This window comes from Oryx dammah, unplaced genomic scaffold (assembly GCF_014754425.2).
Source record: "Oryx dammah isolate SB20612 unplaced genomic scaffold, SCBI_Odam_1.1 HiC_scaffold_5, whole genome shotgun sequence".
Taxonomy (NCBI): domain Eukaryota; kingdom Metazoa; phylum Chordata; class Mammalia; order Artiodactyla; family Bovidae; genus Oryx; species Oryx dammah.
Window position 1 is genome coordinate 106,011,558 of NW_024070189.1, and position 7,982 is coordinate 106,019,539.

A 7,982-nucleotide genomic window follows, 5' to 3' on the forward strand; every position below is an offset into this window, starting at 1 on the left:
ACCACCCTTATGGAAGAAAGTGAAGAGGAACTAAAAAGCCTCTTGATGAAAGTGAAAGAAGAGAGTGAAAAGTTGGCTTAAAGCTCAACATTCAGAAAACGAAGATCATGGCATCTGGTCCCATCACTTCATGGGAAATAGATGGGGAAACAGTGGAAACAGTGTCAGACTTTATTTTGGGGGGCTCCAAAATCACTGCAGATGGTGACTGCAGCCATGAAATTAAAAGACGCTTACTCCTTGGAAGAAAAGTTATGACCAACCTAGATAGCATATTCAAAAGCAGAGACATTACTTTGCTGACTAAGGTCCATCTAGTCAAGGCTATGGTTTTTCCAGTGGTCTTGTATGGATGTGAGAGTTGGACTGTGGAGAAAGCTGAGCGCCGAAGAATTGATGCTTTTGAACTGTGGTGTTGGAGAAGACTCTTGAGAGTCCCTTGGACTGCAAGGAGATCCAACCAGTCTATTCTGAAGGAGATCAGCCCTGGGATTTCTTTGGAAGGAATGATGCTAAAGCTGAAACTCCAGTACTTTGGCCACCACATGCGAAGTAGTTGACTCATTGGAAAAGACTCTGATGCTGGGAGGGATTGGGGGCAGGAGCATAAGGGGACAACAGAGGATGAGATGGCTGGATGGCATCACTGACTCAATGGATATGAGTCTGAGTGAACTCCGGGAGTTGGTGATGGACAGGGAGGCCTGGTGTATGCGATTCATGAGGTCGCAAAGAGTCGGACACGACTGAGCGACTGAACTAAACTGATAATATTGAGCAGAGTTCTATGTGTTATACAGTAGGTCCTTGTTGGTAAACCATTTAAAATGTAGCAGTATGTACATGTCATTCCTAAACTCCCTAACTATCCCTTCTCCCCTTCTTCCCCCACCCTAGTTTCTTCTCTAAGTCTATGAGTCTGTTTGTAAATAAGTTCATTTGTATAATTTTTTTTTTTAGATTCCACATATAAGCAATATCATATGATACTTCACTTTTCTAACTTACTTCACTCAGGCTGGTAGACTTTAGGTCAATCCCTGTTGCTGCAAATAGCATTATTTCATTCTTTTAAAATATTTATTTATGTTTATTTTTGGCTGTGCTGGGTTTTTGTTGCTGGATATATGCCCAGGAATGGGACTGCAGGATGATATGGTAGCTCTATGTTTAGTTTTTTAAGGAACCTCCATACTTTTCTCCATAGTGGCTGTACCAGTTTACATTCTCATCAGTGGTGTAGAATTCCTTTCCCTCCACACCCTCTCCAGCATTTATTTGTGGATTTTTTGACAATAACCATATTCACTGGTGTGAGGTGATATCTCAATGTAGTTTTTTTCTGCATTTCCATAATAATTAGTGATGTTGAACATCTTTTCATATGCTTCCTGGCCATTTGTATGTCTTCTCTGGAGAAATGTCTATTAGATCTTCTGCCTATTTTTTGATTGAGTTGTTTGTTTTGATGATATTGAGCTGCATGAGCTGTTTGTAAATTTTGGAGACTAATTCTTTGTCAGCCACATCACTTGCAAACGTTTTCTCTCATTCTGTGGTTGTCTTTTCATTTTGTTTATGGTTTCCTTGCATCACTGACTCGATGGACGTGAATCTGAGTGAACTCCGGGAGTTGGTGATGGACAGGGAGGCCTGGTGTGCTGCAATTCATGGGGTCACAGAGTTGGACACAACTGAGTGACTGAACTGAACTGAACTGTTGGTTTCCTTTGGTGTGAAAAAGCTTTTGAGTTTAATTATGTCCCATGTGTTTATTGTTATTTTTAAATTTCCATTACTCTGGGAGACAGATCAAAAAAGATGTTGCTGCAATTTATGTCAGAGAGTGTTCTGCCTATGTTTTCCTCTAAGAGTTTTATAGTGTCTGGTCTCACATTTAGGTCTTTAGTCTCATTTTGAACTTAGAATATTGTAATTTAATTTTTTTACATGTAGCTCTACAGTTTCTGAGTACCGGTTATTGAAGAAACTGTCTTTCCATAATTGTGCAGTCTTGTCTCCAGTGTCACAGATTGATTGACCATAGGTGTGTGGGTTTATTTCTGGGCTTCCTATCTTGTTCCATTGATCTATATTTCTGTTTTGGTGCCCGTATCATACTATTTTGATGACTATAGCTTTGTAGTATAGTCTGAAGTCAGGGAGCCTGATTCCTCCAGCTCTGTTTTTCTTTTGAGGTTGCTTTGGTTCTTCGGGGTCTTTTGTGTCTCCATACCAATTTTAAGATTTTTTTTTAAAAATTCTAGTTCTGTGAAAAATGTTGTTGGTAATTTGAAAGGAATTGCATTGAATCCTTCGATTGCCTTGGGAGTACGGTCATTTTGACAATGTTGATTCTTCCAGTCCAAGAACATGGTATATTTCCCCATCTATCTGTGTCATCTTCAGTTTGTTTCATTAGTGTCTTATAGTTTTCAAAGTACAGGTCTTCTGTCTCCTTCAGTAGGTTTATTCCTAGGTATTATATTCTTTGTGATGTGTTGGTAAATGGGATTGTTTCTTTAATTTCTCTTTCTAATCTTTCATTTCTAGTATATAGAAAAACAATAGATTTCTGTGTATTAATTTTGTAATCTATAACTTTGCCAAATTCCTTGATGAGTTCTAGTAGTTTTCTGGTAGTATCTTTAGGATTTTCTATGTAAAACTATCATGTCATCTGCAAATAGTGACAGTTTAACTTCCTTTCCAATCTGGATTCATTTTATTTCTTTTTCTTTTCTGATTGCCATAGCTAGGGCTTCTAAAACTATGTTGAATAAAAGTGGTGAGAGTGGAAATCTTTGTCTTGTTCCTGATCTTAGAGGAAATGCTTTCAGCTTTTCACTGTTGAGGATGATGTTAGCTGTAGGTTTGTCATATGTGGCCTTTATTATATTGAGATATTTTCCCTCTATGCCCTTTTTCTGGAGAGTTTTCCTTATAAATAGGTGTTGAATTTTGTCAAAACTTTTTCTGCCTCAATTGAGATTATCACAGTTTTTAATTCTTCAGTTTGTTGATGTGGTATATCACACTGATTGATTTGCAGATACTGAGAAATCCATGCATCCCTAGGATAAATCCCACATGATTATGGTGTATGATCCTTTTTAATGAATTTTTGGATTCAGATTGCTAGTATTTTGTTGAGCATTTTTGCATCTGTGTTCATCAGTGATATTGGCCTGTAATTTTCTTTTTTTTTTTTTTTTGGTGGTATCTTGGTCTAGGTTTGTTTTTTAAAATATCGAACTATTTCAATATTTAGTTTCATTTTAAAATTAAAATTATTGGACAATTTTTTGCAATTTAAAATTCATTATTAGAGGTCAAGAAAACATTAATAAGCCATTAGTTATTGACAACAAATAAAATTATCAACCATGCATTTAAAAAAGCCATGTTAAAGAGTAAAAAGTTTCAATTATATTATTTAACCAAAGGAAATCTCCTTTACCTCTTTATTTCTAATTATAACATTCTCATTTTGACATAACTTACACCTTTTTCACCCAATTAATACAGTGTAAACAAAATTTTTCCAAATGTTAAGACTTTACCATTTATGACATATGACATAACTGTAACTCTTTAAAAGTTCCTTAAAAGAAATTTGAAATTTTAATTTTCACTGTGAACCTGTCTGATCAAAAAGTAAAGGACATCACTACCACATGAGTTAAAACAAATAATGGAATAAAAAACAAAAGTGGTATCTATAATCAGCAAATTATCTGATAAGACATTTTAACTACTTCACATTTCTGCTTAGCACAAGTGAGAATAAACTGGTTCCAAGGTACTACAAGGCTTGGCATTTTTCCTCTTAAGCCTTAAATCATAGTTACTCTACTCAAGTAATCTCTAAGAAAATGGCAGTGTTCATAAGTACAAAAATTATTATATCCAATAGGTGGTATTCTACATAGTCAAGATAACAGGAGAATTCTTTATAAAATTAGATTTTAAAAAATGCAGAATATCTGGTAATTACCAGTATCTCAAAAGCAAAAATGAGAAAAATACAGAAAATAGAAGCACTCATTGAATAATATTTCGCTTTGAGGAAACCAGAAATGATTTTATTCCAAGAAATAAGTAATAATGATAAGATGTAACATACCATATATCTTTTAAGTCAAACCACGCTTTTCTGCTCAGAACAATTCTGATTTTTACATTCTTAATCTCCTTTGTCCAGAACAGGACCCCATTTGAAGTCATTATTTGAATAGAGTTCATAATCTAAAGCCACTTTTCTCCACAGGATGTTTTCATTTTAGTATTTATACAAAAGCTGCAAAAAGGCAAATGAAAGTCAGTTATAAGAATTTGTAGCATAATAAATGTCAATTACAGTAACTGTCAACAGACTTCTATACAGAAGCCAAAAAGTTGCTACAATACAGGTGAAAACTAACATGATTCCTCCATATACTCAGAAGCACTCATATTACTTCGTTTAGTAATACCATCATAAGATCCAAAAAGAAACCTCAGTGGGTCCTTTCAAAGATGCATAATTTTCCAAACAATTTTCCTCTGGACACACAGCCTGTACATTCCTTCAGTCCTTTTTCAGTCGTTTAGCTTTTGCAATATTTTCTTGACGTTTTTGTTTCTTCTTTTGCTCCTTTCCCCAGGCCTCAATCATCCTAGCCAATTTCCAAGGCCGCACAGCACTTGCCAGAAACAGTGGACTCAGAGCCATATATTGGCTGTTGTAAGGAAGCCGTATGGGTCCTTTGCAGCCCATTCCACAACATACTCAGCCCGAGCCTTTAAATGAAACATCTCTGTGGAGGCCTTAGGCTTGAGTCGTGATGTCTAATTTTGTCCTCGGATTAGCAGCCAGTCACAATTTCAGGTGACCTTTGGTTGGCTGTCTTTCTCTTTAACTCTACCAATACAGTTCTGAGAGAAGGCTTAAATTCTATATACTCCCATGCACCTCAATTTTGGAGCCCGAGTGCAAGCGCCCTCCACACCAAGGAATAAATCTTTTTCTTCATTCCGAAAAGAATTGACCAGACTTGATCTTCGGACCAGACCCGCATGGCGCCGGCAGCTGAGGGCGCCTCACAGCCAGCCGCACTCTCCCTTCCTGGTGTGTTCCCCTCGCTCACTCCTCCTTCCTCTCCCGCACCACTGCGGCCTGGCTTCCCCGACCCTGCACACTGGCGAGCACCGGCTGGCGGGCTCGAACAGCCGGCGGTCCCCCGGAACCAGGGGTCGGCCCCACCACACCCTGGGCTGCCGGCGCCGCGCCGTGGCCGTCTCCGCTGAGCACCGGGGCGAAACCCCCGCACCGGCCTCCACCCGCCCCCCGACATCTCACGGGGCGTGGAGGGTTCGGACCCCCACTCCCCACTCACCGCTTGGTCTAGTTTTGGCATAAGGGTAATGGTGGCCTCATAGTCTTAAGTTCAGGAGTTTTCTTCCCTCTGCAATTTTTGGGAACAGTTGTAGAAGGATAGGTGATAGCTCTCCTCTAAATGTTTAATAGACTTTACCTTCACAGCCGTCGGGCCCTGGTTTGTTGAGAGTTTTTAATCATGGTTTCAATTTCAATGCTTGTGATTGGTCTGTTCATATTTTCTATTGCTTCCTGGTTCTGTCTTGGGAGACTATACCTTTCTAAGAATTGTGTCAATTTCTTCCAGGTTGTCCGTTTTATTGGCATACTTGTCCTAGTTTCTTATAACCCATTGTATTCCTGTAGAGTCAGTTGTAACTTCTCTTTTTTCATTTCTAATTTTATTGTTTGAAGTCCTCTCCCTTTTTTCTTGATGAATCTGGCTAAAGGTTTATAAATTTTGTTTATTTTTTCAAAGAACTAGCTGTTATTTCATTGATCTTTTCTGTTGTTTACTTCATCTCTATTTCATTTTATTTCAGCTCCAATCCATGATTTCTTCCTTCTACTAACTTTAGGTTTTATTTGTTATTTCTCTAGTTGCTTTAGGTATAAGTTTAGGTTGTCTATTTGAGATTTTTCTTGTTTTCTGAAGATTGCATTGCTATAACCTTCCCTCTTTCAACCGCTCTTGCTGTATCCCATAGGTTTTGTTTGTTTGATTGGTTTTCTGGTTTTTTTTTTTAGTTTGTTTTTGGTGATGTCATGTGACATGTGGAAATTCATCCCATAGATTTTGGATCATTGTGCTTTCACTTTTGCTTGTCTCTAGGTATTTTTTTATTTCCTCTATGATTTCTTAAGGGACCTATTAGTTGTTTAGCCTCCACTAAACTCCACTGTTTGTGTTTTTTACAGTTTTTTTCTCGTAATCTACTTCTAATCTCATAGTGTTATGGTCATAAAAAGAGGATTGATATTTCAGTTTTCTTAAATTTATTGAGGCTCACTTTGTGGCCCAACATGTGGTCAATCCTGGAGAATGCTCAGTGTGCACACAAGAAGAATGTGTCTGCTGCTCCTTTTGGATGGAATGCTTTATAAATATCAAGTCCATCTGATCTGATTTAAAGAATGCCTATGTTTCCTTATTGATTTTTCTGTCTGGATGATGTGTCCATTCATGAAAGTGGTGTGCTAAAGTCTCCCACTATTATTGTGTTACTGACAATTTCTCCCTTAATGGTGGTTAGTATTTGCCTTATATATTGAGGTACTCTTGTGTTGGGTTCATATGTACTTAAAATTGTTTTATCTTCTTGGATTGATCTCTTGATCATTATGTAGCATCCTTGTCTTCTGTAACAGTCTTTATTTTAAAGTCTGTTTTATCTGAAATGAATATTGTTATTCCACCTTTGTTTTGATTTCCATTTGCATGGAATACCTTCCTCCATCTCATCACTTTTAATCTGTATCTGTCCCTAGGTCTGAAATTGGTCTCTTGTAGACAGCATATATATGGGTGTTGTTTTTGTATCTGTTCAGCCAGTCTGTGTCTTTTGTCTCATGCATTTAATCCATTTACATTTAAGGTAATTATTGATATGTATGTTCCTATTGCCATTTTCTTAATTATTTTGTTTTCTTTTAATAGGTCATTTTTAGTCCTTTCCTCTTTCGTTCTCTTGTGGTTTGATGACCATCTTTAATGTTTTGTTTGTTTTTTCTTTTTTGTATGTGTATCTCTTGTAGTTTTGGGGTTAGCTGTTCCCATGATGGTTTGATATAGCAGTCTGTATATGTACAAGGGTATTTTAAGTTGCTGGTCTCTTTCCCACCTAGAGAAGTTTCTTTAGCATTTATTGCAAAGCTGGTCTGGTGGTGCTGAATTCTCTTAGCTTTTGTTTGGCTGTAAAAATAGAATTTCCCTGTCAAATCTGAATGAGGGCCTTGCTGGGTGGAGTATTCTTAGTTGTAGGTTCTTCACTTTCATCATTTTAAATATATCATGCCAGTCTTTTCTGGCCTATAAAATTTCTGCTGAAAAACCAGATGATAACCTTATGGGAGTTCCCTTGTATGTTATTTGTTAATTTTTCCCTTACTGCTTTTAATATTTTTTCTTTTCTTTAATTTTTTTTTTCTATTTGGTTGCTACATGTCTCAGCATGTTCCTCCTTGGGTTTATCCTGCCTGTGACTTTCTGCACTTCCTGGACTTGGCTGACTGTTTCCTTTCCCATGTTAGGGAATTTTTCAGCTATTATTTCTTCAAATAATTTCTCAGGTCTCCTCTCTCTCTTCTCTTTCTGGGATTCCTATAATGCAAATGTTGGTGTGTTTAATGTTGCCCGAGAAGTCGCTTAGACTGTCTTCGTTTCTTTTCATTCTTTTTTCTTTATTCTGTCCTGTGGCTGTGATTTCTACCACGCTGTCTTCCAGGTTACTTATCTGTTCTTCTGCCTCAGTTATTTTGCTATTAATTCCTTCTAGTGTATTTTTCATTTCAGTTATTGTATTGTTCATCTTTGTTTGTTCTTTAATTCTTCTAGGTCTTTGTTAAACATTTCTTACATGTTCTCAATTCTTATCTCTGTCCTTTTTCTGAGATCTTGCGTCTT

General features: G+C 37.2%; 1 pseudogene; it reads right to left on the reverse strand.

The window, feature by feature from the left end:
• Positions 1-3,558: 3,558 nt before the first annotated feature.
• LOC120864367 lies at positions 3,559-5,167 on the reverse strand (annotated as a pseudogene).
• Positions 5,168-7,982: the final 2,815 nt, after the last annotated feature.